This window comes from Cherax quadricarinatus, chromosome 28 (assembly GCF_038502225.1).
Source record: "Cherax quadricarinatus isolate ZL_2023a chromosome 28, ASM3850222v1, whole genome shotgun sequence".
Lineage (NCBI taxonomy): Eukaryota > Metazoa > Arthropoda > Malacostraca > Decapoda > Parastacidae > Cherax > Cherax quadricarinatus.
In genome coordinates, this window is record NC_091319.1 from 2639431 (window position 1) to 2652604 (window position 13174).

At 45.6% G+C, this 13174-nt stretch overlaps 1 protein-coding gene across 2 annotated transcripts in view; it reads right to left on the reverse strand.

Annotated features, from left to right (window-relative positions):
• The window catches only part of LOC138853311 (kin of IRRE-like protein 2), a 217184-nt gene that overhangs the window by 97377 nt on the left and 106633 nt on the right, over positions 1–13174 (reverse strand). The window contains exon 1 of one of the 2 annotated variants that reach the window (XM_070089315.1): positions 353–446. The exons of the other annotated variant lie outside the window; for it this stretch is intronic. The gene's annotated coding sequence lies outside the window, so the exon portion shown is untranslated. Of the gene's footprint in view, positions 1–352; positions 447–13174 lie in introns of those variants that run through there. 2 annotated transcript variants of the gene reach the window in all.

Here is a 13174-nt window from a genome sequence, read left to right on the forward strand (position 1 = left end):
GAGTATTCATGCAGTAGATGGGTAAAATGTATGTATTGAAACGAGTCAGGAATGTTTCAGTGCCATGGCCTGTATGTGCATGTATATATGTCTGTCTGTTTATGTGCTTGTATCTGTGTATATAGTGGGGACCCATGACCTCGGAGAGGTAGATCAGTGAGTTTCGAGGACAAATATTTGTAGCCAAATTTAAACGCTTGCTTGGCAGTACAGAAATTCCACTGCAAGTCTTGTGAACGATAGCAAGATCCTGACCAACCTCAGCCAGAGTGAACACTTTACCACTGTGCCATTACTACCACCACCACCAATACTCCAACCACTAGCACTGGAACTACCACAACATACATACCTTTCCTCCCTCCCGCTGAGCGCGACGAGCGCCAGGTGTTCCGGAATTATGCGACATTCCCAGACTAAACTGTCTCACGTGTCTGTCAACACGTATCCATGTAAACATGAGTCGAAGTTACGAGACAAGTTTGTTACAGATGCTCCGCTGCCGCTCGCGCATTAACTCCGGTATTACACGCATTCGAAGCTTAATCTAACGTCATATTGCTACACATTTCTATCTCAGAGGCCACCTCTTCGTCTCTAGTGATTCCTGAAGCAAGCAGTTTCGTCTTTAATAAGGAGTGAAATCATTCCGAATGCTCTTATTGGACCTTAAAAGTTGATTTCAGTGATCCGAACGCTTTTATTGGACCTTAAAAGTTGATTTCAGTGATCCGAACGCTCTTATTGGACCTTAAAAGTTGATTTCAGTGATCCGAACGCTCTTACGAACCCTAACGGGGATTTCAATGCTCGCCAATCTTAGTGATTTGAATGTCTGAAAGCGCAAACTTTGGCGAGCAACACGGAGACACATTCTAGAATTGAGGGAAAAAACGTTACCAGACACAGAAGTCATGTGTATTTGTTAGATGTAAAGAAATGATTTGCTCCAAGCTTAACTCTGATAGGAAAGCAGTTTGAAAGCAGGCATACACGGTGGGTTCCAGAAACGAACCTCGTGGGTATCCGACGTGTATACCCGTGGGAATCGAAAATGAGCCCCGTGGGACGAAAACGAACCCCTGGTGGAGTACACTAAACGACCCCCCTTGGCGGCCGTCGGGAACCCCGGTGGTAAACCAACCCTGAGCTGACCATAAAATTAATCCCGGGCTTACCATAAATAAATCCCTTCCCAGGGGCGACCATGACCGAACCGCAAGCCATCTTAAATGAACTCCAGTTCGCCTATAAATAAAGCGCGACACAGCCGTAAACAAACGGCGGCCCAAAACAAGACATTACCGGACGAAGCCGAAGCCGCTGCCTCACAGCTCGACATTAAAGGGAACCAAACACACAACCTTGCACGCGAAAATATTCCCAAAATACTAAAAAACGAAATACGATGATTTTGTTGCAGACTTTATTCTCTTTCCTTTCTTTTTTTACTTCTCTCTCTCTCTCTCTCTCTCTCTCTCTCTCTCTCTCTCTCTCTCTCTCTCTCTCTCTCTCTCTCTCTCTCTCTCTCTCTCTCTCTCTCTCTCTCTCTCTCTCTCTCTCTCTCTCTCTCTGCCCGTCCGACTATCTAGGCGGAAGTCAAGCTGAGCGGAAAAATTCAGTGTTTTTTTTTTTAAATGACGGAATGTGTGGCTAATTTTAATGGTTTGATATTAGTAATGAGGCAGGTGTTCTGCACGACTCTTACGACAGGTGTTGAGGGGGAAACACCTGTTGAGACAAGAGCTGATTTTTAATGGCAAGTAGTGTAAGTGGGTTGATGGATGGGAAGTATCGTAAATGGGTGGAGAGGAAGATGGATGAGTGTAAAGGTGGTTGGTGGATGAACAGGTTTTCTCACTTGGGTGGGTGAAAATTTAGATGAGTTGTTGAAAAGGAATTGACCATGATGAGTCAATTTGAGGAGAGAGAGAGAAAGAGAGAGAGAGAGAGAGAGAGAGAGAGAGAGAGAGAGAGAGAGAGAGAGAGAGAGAGAGAGAGAACATTAGAGGAAGGCTGAGAGAGCCACACTTACCAACATGCAACACTGAAGCAACACACGCTAAGAGCACCCACCCACCTGCGCAACACTACCAAAACACTCATATTTGTGACTCACACCGACCTGCAGCAGGAAATATGGCCCCGTTACTCATACACGACAATATTGCACATGCAAACTGTCCTCTCGTAATATTTATTGCTTATAATGGCAACGACATTTGCAAGCTCTGTAAATACCAGAGAAATGGCTCCATTCAACTCTTCTGTGTACATGATTAGTCATGAGGTCTCAAGTTTGTGTCAATGGACACTAGGAAGGCAACATTTAACACGCAACGGTTGTTTGGAGAAATACGTAAGGCCAGTAAATGGCGCAGTGAGCCTCCTTATAACGCAGGAAAAGATTTACTGGTCTCACCTGGTGCATGAAACAGTTCAATGAACACTTCCTGAAGTATAGGAAAAAATATTTGAGCCTCTTCTTGAAGTTTTAGAAGATCAAGTGAGCTGAGCTGCTGTGATTAAAACAATAACCGTGTAAACTCATCTAATGTATGAATAAAGAGAGGTTTTGTATCCAGCTGACGGATAAAAGAAATTAATGAGGACACCTGATGTGTAAAAGTGAACCTAAATTGTATTAGAGCCAGTTATTTAATAACGCACAACACTGATGCTCAGTTCATCTCCCAGGATGCTGTTGTGTTCTCCCACAGTTCAAGAAGGTTGGGAAAACATTCAGTCAGTGAGGTGGAGAATGCAAGATCACCTCTCTCTCTCTCTCTCTCTCTCTCTCTTTGTTTATCCCTGTCAAAGGACGTGAAGAAAACTTTCACATACAGGATTAAGACAGGATTACGTCTGTCTGTCTCTCTCTCTCACTTTGTTTATAATCTCCGCCAAACAACGTAAAGAAAAACCTTTACAGACTAGGGGTTGAGAAGAGCAATTTGCCTCTCTCATCAAGCGTCCAGACGGTGATCATGTTACACATACACCAGAGGATGAGAGATGAGAAATGATAATGCATTTAAAAGGGCAGATGTAGGGGGAAGAAAGAAGGGGAGGAGAATAAGTGGACGCAACTAGAGGATGAAAGATTGAGGGAGGAAGGAGAGAAGAGAAAGAAGATGAGAACAGTGGCAGAAACACTTTAACCAGAGACAAAATATTACCACACAAAATAAAGTGTTAAGCAGATAAATGACAGAAGCTTTTCAGAGATCAGTTGAAGAACACTATATATATATCTATAATATATATATATATATATATAAATATATATATAAATATATATATATATATATATATATATATAAATATATATATAAATATATATAAATATATATATAAATATATATATATATATATATATATTTTTTTTTTTTCAACAAGTCGGCCGTCTCCCACCGAGGCAGGGTGACCCAAAAAAAAGAAAGAAAATCCCCAAAAAGAAAATACTTTCATCATCATTCAACACTTTCACCACACTCGCACATTATCACTGTTTTTGCAGAGGTGCTCAGAATACAACAGTCTAGAAGCATACACATATAAAGATACACAACATATCCCTCCAAACTGCCAATATCCCAAACCCCTCCTTTAAAGTGCAGGCATTGTACTTCCCATTTCCAGGACTCAAGTCCGACTATATGAAAATAACCGGTTTCCCTGAATCCCTTCACTAAATATTACCCTGCTCACACTCCAACAGATCGTCAGGTCCCAAGTACCATTCGTCTCCATTCACTCCTATCTAACACGCTCACGCACGCTTGCTGGAAGTCCAAGCCCCTTGCCCACAAAACCTCCTTTACCCCCTCTCTCCAACCCTTTCGAGGACGACCCCTACCCCGCCTTCCTTCCCCTATAGATTTATATGCTTTCCATGTCATTCTACTTTGATCCATTCTCTCTAAATGACCAAACCACCTCAACAACCCCTCTTCTGCCCTCTGACTAATACTTTTATTAACTCCACACCTTCTCCTAATTTCCACACTCCGAATTTTCTGCATAATATTTACACCACACATTGCCCTTAGACAGGACATCTCCACTGCCTCCAACCGTCTCCTCGCTGCTGCATTTACCACCCAAGCTTCACACCCATATAAGAGTGTTGGTACTACTATACTTTCATACATTCCCTTCTTTGCCTCCATAGATAACGTTTTTTGACTCCACATATACCTCAACGCACCACTCACCTTTTTTCCCTATATATATATATATATATATATACATATATATATATATATATATATATATATATATATATATATATATATATATATATATATATATATATATATATATATATATATATATATATATATATATATATGTCGTGCCGAATATGTAAAACTGGTTAATTAGCAAGAACTCGTTTAAAATTAAGTCCTTTATAAAATTTTCTCTTATACGTTTAAAGATATATTTTTTTCATTAATGTTGATGTAAAAATTTATAATTTTGCACCAAAAGGAACTTAGAAAACTTACCTAACCTTATTATAACAAGCGCAATTTATTTTAGCTTAACCCAACTAAATATATTTTAGATTTGTTTACAATAATTTAATACCAAACAAACACAGTGAAACATATTTTTTTGGTTAGGTTCAGAATGATTTTGGCGAAATTATTGCATACACAAATTTTCACTTGTCCTCTATGGCAAGATGAGCGTTGCTATTTAAGCCAAGATAGCAAGTTCTGCCTATTCGGCACGACATATATATATATATATATATATATATATATATATATATATATATATATATATATATATATATATATATATATATATATATATGGTGATTTCCGCTTGTACTTGGCAATGTGAGGAATCACGAAGCTCTTGGAATTTCACTATTTTTCCGCACACACACACACACGTGTGTGTGTGTGTGTGTGTGTGTGTGTGTGTGTAATCTGTTAGGTTAAACTGAAATGAGTTAACATCAAACTGGATTGAAGAGCTCTTTTTTTAGAGCTGAAATTTGTATTCAGAGAAAGCACTTCAGTAGTCCAGCTTATGGAGTGGATTTAATATTAACAAAGCTGGCGATTAAGTGCAAAAAAAAAAATTCTAAAATGTCAAACCAGACAAATAGATTGGTAAAGATGCATGGTGGGTCGAGCCCGCAGAGACAGTACGAGAAATGAATGAATCAGCTTTACCACCTCCGTTTCTCCTGTCTAGATAGACGGTGTCAAGATAGGCAAGCAGAACGCAGAGAAGGAATGGGAGACAGAGAACAGGATGAGGAATGGGGAACAGAAGGAAGAGGAGGAAGATGAGTAGTTAGCATGGAGCAGCGAGTTGGTCTAACCTGGTGAGCACTACCTCAGGGGAGGTCATCGTACCCATTACACTAATAGCTTGGTGGAATACAGCAACCAGGGGGAGATATCAAGTGTATATTGTCCCCTTATAGTACACGTACCTCGGAATATAAAAATAGGAGTGGATACAAATATTACTGAACACTTAATGGTGTTCTTATCTGCACCTCTTCCAGCTGAGTGTGAGTGTGTGTGTGTATTCACCTATTTGTACTCACCTATTTGTGGTTGCAGGGGTCGATTCATAGCTCCTGGCCCCGCCTCTTCACTGATCGCTGCTGGGTCCTCTCTCTCCCTGCTCCATGAGCTTTATCATACCTCGTCTTAAAGCTATGTATGGTTTTTGCTTCCACTACGTCTCTTGCCAGACTATTCCACTTCCTGACAACTCTGTGACTAAAGAAATACTTTCTTATATCTCTTTGAATCATCTGAGACCTCATCTTCTAATTGTAACCCCTTGTTTCTGTGTCCCATCTTTGGAACATCCTGTCTCTGTCCACCCTGTCAATTCCTCGCAAAATTGTGTGTGAGTGTGTGTGTGTGTGTGTGTGTGTGTGTGTGTGTGTGTGTGTGTGTGTGTGTGTGTGTGTGTGTGTGTGTGTGTGTGTGTGTGTGTGTGTGTGTGAATCCCTCCCTCCCTCACCTTATCTCCCAGCATCACCCACATCTTATCTCCCAGCATCCTCTGTCCACCTCATCTCTCCCAGCAGCGTTCTCTCATCTCATCTCCAAGCTTTATCTTCTCCACTCTTCTCTCAGCCTCGTCCTCCACCTCATCTCCTATCATCATTCCCCTTCACCTCATCTCTCCCAGCATCATTCCCCACCCTCATCTCTCCTAGTCTTTACCAGACAGCAGAAAAACTCAAGACAATTTATTTCACACTTGTTGAGCTCAGGAGTTTCAGGTCTACTGAAGACGTCGGAAACTTGAGGCAAAATACAACCCCCTTCTCCTACACGAACTTTAATACACACAGACCCTTGTGTTTCTTGATGCCCTTGTGTTTGTTGATACTCTTGTGTTTGTTGATGCCCTTGTGTTTGTTGATGCCCTTGTGTTTGTTGATGCCCTTGTGTTTGTTGATACTCTTGTGTTTGTTGATGACCTTGTTTGTTGGCGACCTTGTGTTCATTGATGACGTTGTGTTTGTTGATGACCTTGTGTTTGTTGATACTCTTGTGTTTGTTGATACCCTTGTGTTTTAAACACTTTCTGCAGTGTGAGTGCTGTCTGTGCTACTTGTTGGATACTTCTCTTTTTAATTATCTGGGAAAGGAATAGCTTTTTATTTAGAAAAATTGTATGCCTCAGCAGTGTGCTGCTACACTATTCTATACGATAGTAACACAGTGCAAGGAAAAGCTGTCTATATTATCTTCTCTCATATTCAATCACACACAGTGGGTGACACGGACATTTTCCTGTCAGTCTGCGTGACTTCATTAAGACAATGAGAATATCGTCAAGTATTCCATTAACAATTCATTAGCTACGAGGCTTCAAAGGTTTTAATTTGAGCAGAAATTTTTACAGATGTCCTGGAGAGGGAAAGAGGAGGTGGAGGAAAAAAGAGTAAAACGTACGAAGTATCAACATCAGCAAGAGCTTCCAGGAGGTAGCCATCCAGGAAACATGGACGATACCAGAAATATTAGACGCTGGATAAATCAGTGAAGGCTGGACATGACCCCAACTCTGGATGAAGTAAAGAAACTGCTACGGTAACTGAATATATTAAAAGGGAGGGGACCTGATGAGGTCCGCTTTACCCCAGTAGAAACATGGTACAATGCAGAAGCCTGTAAAATACAGACTATTGTTACTTTATTCTTAAAAGTGGATAGAAAGTGGCAGCAAGGAACTATAGACCGACATGCCTCGTGAGGAATCTCTCTAAGGTAATGGAGAGGATATTCTGAGGGCGGCGCCTTGACGCTAATGAAGGGCTTTTGAATCAGGAAATTAAAGTTACCTTTCCCATCCTTGGGTAAACCCTGCTCACTTCCCATTTCCCTGATGTTGTACAGCTGTCGAGGGCTTAGTGCTTCCACATGAATAATGAGCCCGTACTAATAAGAGTGGGTGAACCTGAATAACAAAGAAGCCTCACCGGATAGCAAACATGGATTTAGGGAAGGTAAAGCCTGTGTTGCAAGCCTACTAGAGTTATATAATAAGGTAACAGACATTAAACAGAAGAGGGGGTGAGTGGATTGCATACTTCTTTATTGTAAGAAGGAATACTATGCTCTTTCTTGAAGGAAATTAACTGTACCAAAACTGGAAGAACATCCGGGGATAACAGAAAATGTACTTCACTCGACCAAGGAATATCTGAGTGGAGGGAACAAAGTGCTGGAATTGATGAGCATGAGAAGCAGTGTTCTATAAGGGTCCTTGCTGGCGCCAGTACCGTTTCTGATATACGTAAGAGACATGAGTAACGAGGAAAATACTATTTATCCTTGTTCGCGGAGGACGTAATTTTAACGAGACGAATAAACACCGGAGAAAACAGGGAAAGGTTACAAGAGGACTTGGAGAAGGTTCAGGAAAGGATGAACGGTTGACTGTTGTATTTTAACTCCAGGAAAGTACAAGAGTATGAAAAGAAGCGAAGGAGAGAGAAGGCCGGATCTTGTATACAGACAGGATGGACAGACACTACAAAATTTAGAAAAGGGAAAGACCCAGGGGTAAGCATAACACTCAATATATCGCTTGAGGTGCAGAGCGTCACGTCATCGTATGAGCGCTTAGAATATAAGAACGGAATTTAAGTACATGAGCAAAGAGGCCTTGAGGACATATGACATGTGTCAGAGTACGTAGCACCAGTATAAAGCCCTGTCTGAGAAACTAGAAAATGTCAAAAGACTTGCTACAAGACTTGTCCCGATGTTTAGAGGAATGTCTTACTAGGAAAGACTAAAGGAACTAGTTCTTACAATACTGGTTGAAAAAGTATCTTGTAAGACATGGTTACGGAACATAAGATACTTGGAGAAATGGGTGTTGCAGAAATAGACAGACTATTTGAAAGAGGAATATCAGGAATAAGAGGGCATCGAAGAATGTTAAAGGCGCATAAAAATCATAGGAATGTCAGGAACTACTTCTTCAGACTGAAACCGCTTAAGAAGCGGAACGACCCGAACGAAGAAACGGTGGAAACAAATTATACACAGCTTTAAGAGTAGGGGGCATGAGATGATAGAGAAAGTGAGAGAGAGAAGACCAGAAGCTAGGACTCAACTCCCAACTTAAGGGGCACATAAGTACCCCCGGTCTTCTAATAACATGTTAATTTTTCCACTATAATCTACCTTGTCCATAATTACTATAGTTGGACGAATCTTATTGTGGCTAGCTGGTCCAGTGGCTAACGCGACGGTCTGGAGTTTTGAGACTCTCTGACCGCGGGTTCAAATCCCGCCCGTGGTATGGTTTGTTTGCAATCGTGTCATTACGATTTCGTGAGTCAAGCATTTGTTTTGTCTGTTTCGTAAGGTCAAGTCCAGGATTTTTCCTTAATTCATGGTATAACTTAACAACTCTTTGAGGACAACTGAGCTTTGCTCAAACGTCAACAACACAATTGTCCTCAAAGATTTGTTAAGTTATACCATGAATTAAGGAAGATCCTGGACTTGACCTTACGAAACAGACAAAGCAAATGTGATAGTAATTATGGACAAGATAAATTATAGTGGAATAATAAACATATTATTAGATGACGGGGGAACTTACGTGGCTCTTAAGTTGGGGCACGTAAGTGCCCCAACTTAAGGGTTTTATAATATATGCTGTGTTTATAATATATCGGTTTTTTATAACATATGCTGAACCTTCAGTTAAAGCTGAAGATTCAGTATATATTATATAACCCCCAAAATAATATATTTCAGAGAGAACCAGCGAGTCTTGTTAATTTTCAAGCCTCGTTCAAACATTTCCACCATTTGCATTATACCCTTTTTTGCACACACGTGTTTCATTATCCTCTCTACAATGTACCTGCTATTTTACGCGTGTTTACGGGGAGCGCCGCGCCCTTTGACATTCCCAAATAAAAATATTATAGTAGTACTAGTATCTTCTTGAGGAATTTCGCCTTAATTGCTTCCTTATTTTGCTGCTCGTTCCTCCAGGCCTAATTTGATCTGAGTGGGAACGGCCTCTAGGCTCAAGTTTTCCCCTCTCATTTCCACATTGTCTCCGGAGTAGGTATTACCCAGAGGGAGAGGGGCGTGGGCGCCCCCCGTAGCAGCAGAGGGGGGCGCCTCCCCCACTTGTCCTACTGTACAAAAGCCTTCATTAGCGGTTACGAGTTCCTGAGTGTGTAAATGCAGAGCAAACGAGGTCTTGTGTGAGGCTGTCCTTCCAGGGACGGTGTTGTGCTGCCTCCAGGGACGGTGTTGTGCTGCCTCCAGGGACGGTGTTGTGCTGCCTCCAGGGACGGTGTTGTGCTGCCTCCAGGGACGGTGTTGTGCTACCTCCAGGGACGGTGTTGTGCTGCCTCCAGGGATGGTACTGTGCTGCCTCCAGGGACGATGTTGTGCTGCCTCCAGGGATGGTACTGTGCTGCCTCCAGGGACGGTGTTGTGCTGCCTCCAGGGACGGTGTTGTGCTGCCTCCAGGGACGGTGTTGTGCTGCCTCCAGGGACGGTGTTGTGCTGCCTCCAGGGACGGTGTTGTGCTGCCTCCAGGGACGGTGTTGTGCTGCCTCCAGGGATGGTACTGTGCTGCCTCCAGGGACGGTGTTGTGCTACCTCCAGGGATGGTACTGTGCTGCCTCCAGGGACGGTGTTGTGCTGCCTCCAGGGATGGTACTGTGCTGCCTCCAGGGACGGTGTTGTGCTGCCTCCAGGGATGGTACTGTGCTGCCTCCAGGGACGGTGTTGTGCTGCCTCCAGGGATGGTACTGTGCTGCCTCCAGGGATGGTACTGTGCTGCCTCCAGGGATGGTACTGTGCTGCCTCCAGGGATGGTACTGTGCTGCCTCCAGGGATGGTACTGTGCTGCCTCCAGGGACGGTGTTGTGCTGCCTCCAGGGATGGTACTGTGCTGCCTCCAGGGACGGTGTTGTGCTGCCTCCAGGGATGGTACTGTGCTGCCTCCAGGGACGGTGTTGTGCTACCTCCAGGGATGGTACTGTGCTGCCTCCAGGGACGGTGTTGTGCTGCCTCCAGGGATGGTACTGTGCTGCCTCCAGGGACGGTGTTGTGCTACCTCCAGGGACGGTGTTGTGCTACCTCCAGGGACGGTGTTGTGCTACCTCCAGGGACGGTGTTGTGCTACCTCAAGGGACGGTGCTGTACTACCTCCAGAGATGGTACTGTGCTACCTCCAGGGATGGTACTGTGCTACCTCCAGGGATGGTACTGTGCTACCTCCAGGGATGGTGCTGTGCTACCTCCAGGGATGGTACTGTGTTACCTCCAGGGATGGTGCTGTACTACCTCCAGGGATGGTACTGTGCTACCTCCAGGGATGGTACTGTGCTACCTCCAGGGATGGTACTGTGCTACCTCCAGGGATGGTATTGTGCTACCTCCAGGGATGGTGCTGTGCTACCTCCAGGGATGGTACTGTGCTACCTCCAGGGATGGTGCTGTGCTACCTCCAGGGATGGTACTGTGCTACCTCCAGGGATGGTACTGTGCTACCTCCAGAGATGGTGCTGTGCTACCTCCAGGGATGGTACTGTGCTACTTCCAGGGATGGTGCTGTGCTACGTCCAGGGATGGTACTGTGCTACCTCCAGGGATGGTGCTGTGCAACCTCAAGAGATGGTACTGTGCTACTTCCAGGGATGGTGCTGTGCTATCTCCAGTTATGGTACTGTGCTACCTCCAGGGATGGTGCTGTGCTACCTCCAGTTATGGTACTGTGCTACCTCCAGGGATTGTGCTGTGCAACCTCCAGGGATGGTACTGTGCTACTTCCAGGGATGGTGCTGTGCTATCTCCAGTTATGGTACTGTGCTACCTCCAGGGATGGTGCTGTGCTATCTCCAGTTATGGTACTGTGCTACCTCCAGGGATGGGGCTGTGCTACGTCCAGGGATGGTACTGTGCTACCTCCAGGGATGGTGCTGTGCAACCTCCAGGGATGGTACTGTGCTACTTCCAGGGATGGTGCTGTGCTATCTCCAGTTATGGTACTGTGCTACCTCCAGGGATGGTGCTGTGCTACCTCCAGTTATGGTACTGTGCTACCTCCAGGGATGGGGCTGTGCTACCTCCAGTTATGGTACTGTGCTACCTCCAGGGATGGGGCTGTGCTACCTCCAGTTATGGTACTGTGCTACTTCCAGGGATGGTGCTGTGCTGCCTCCAGTTATCGTACTGTGCTACCTCCAGGGATGTTGCTGTGCTACCTCCAGTTATGGTACTGTGCTACCTCCAGGGACGGTGTTGTGCTGCCTCCAGGGATGGTACTGTGCTGCCTCCAGGGACGATGTTGTGCTGCCTCCAGGGATGGTACTGTGCTGCCTCCAGGGACGGTGTTGTGCTGCCTCCAGGGATGGTACTGTGCTGCCTCCAGGGATGGTACTGTGCTGCCTCCAGGGATGGTACTGTGCTGCCTCCAGGGATGGTACTGTGCTGCCTCCAGGGATGGTACTGTGCTGCCTCCAGGGACGGTGTTGTGCTGCCTCCAGGGATGGTACTGTGCTGCCTCCAGGGACGGTGTTGTGCTGCCTCCAGGGATGGTACTGTGCTGCCTCCAGGGACGGTGTTGTGCTACCTCCAGGGATGGTACTGTGCTGCCTCCAGGGACGGTGTTGTGCTGCCTCCAGGGATGGTACTGTGCTGCCTCCAGGGACGGTGTTGTGCTACCTCCAGGGACGGTGTTGTGGTACCTCCAGGGACGGTGTTGTGCTACCTCCAGGGACGGTGTTGTGCTACCTCCAGGGACGGTGCTGTACTACCTCCAGAGATGGTACTGTGCTACCTCCAGGGATGGTACTGTGCTACCTCCAGGGATGGTACTGTGCTACCTCCAGGGATGGTGCTGTGCTACCTCCAGGGATGGTACTGTGCTACCTCCAGGGATGGTGCTGTACTACCTCCAGGGATGGTACTGTGCTACCTCCAGGGATGGTACTGTGCTACCTCCAGGGATGGTACTGTGCTACCTCCAGGGATGGTATTGTGCTACCTCCAGGGATAGTGCTGTGCTACCTCCAGGGATGGTACTGTGCTACCTCCAGGGATGGTGCTGTGCTACCTCCAGGGATGGTACTGTGCTACCTCCAGGGATGGTACTGTGCTACCTCCAGGGATGGTGCTGTGCTACCTCCAGGGATGGTACTGTGCTACCTCCAGAGATGGTACTGTGCTACCGCCAGGGATGGTACTGTGCTACCTCCAGGGATGGTACTGTGCTACCTCCAGAGATGGTGCTGTGCTACCTCCAGGGATGGTACTGTGCTACTTCCAGGGATGGTGCTGTGCTACGTCCAGGGATGGTACTGTGCTACCTCCAGGGATGGTGCTGTGCAACCTCCAGAGATGGTACTGTGCTACTTCCAGGGATGGTGCTGTGCTATCTCCAGTTATGGTACTGTGCTACCTCCAGGGATGGTGCTGTGCTACCTCCAGTTATGGTACTGTGCTACCTCCAGGGATGGTGCTGTGCAACCTCCAGGGATGGTACTGTGCTACTTCCAGGGATGGTGCTGTGCTATCTCCAGTTATGGTACTGTGCTACCTCCAGGGATGGTGCTGTGCTATCTCCAGTTATGGTACTGTGCTACCTCCAGGGATGGGGCTGTGCTACGTCCAGGGATGGTACTGTGCTACCT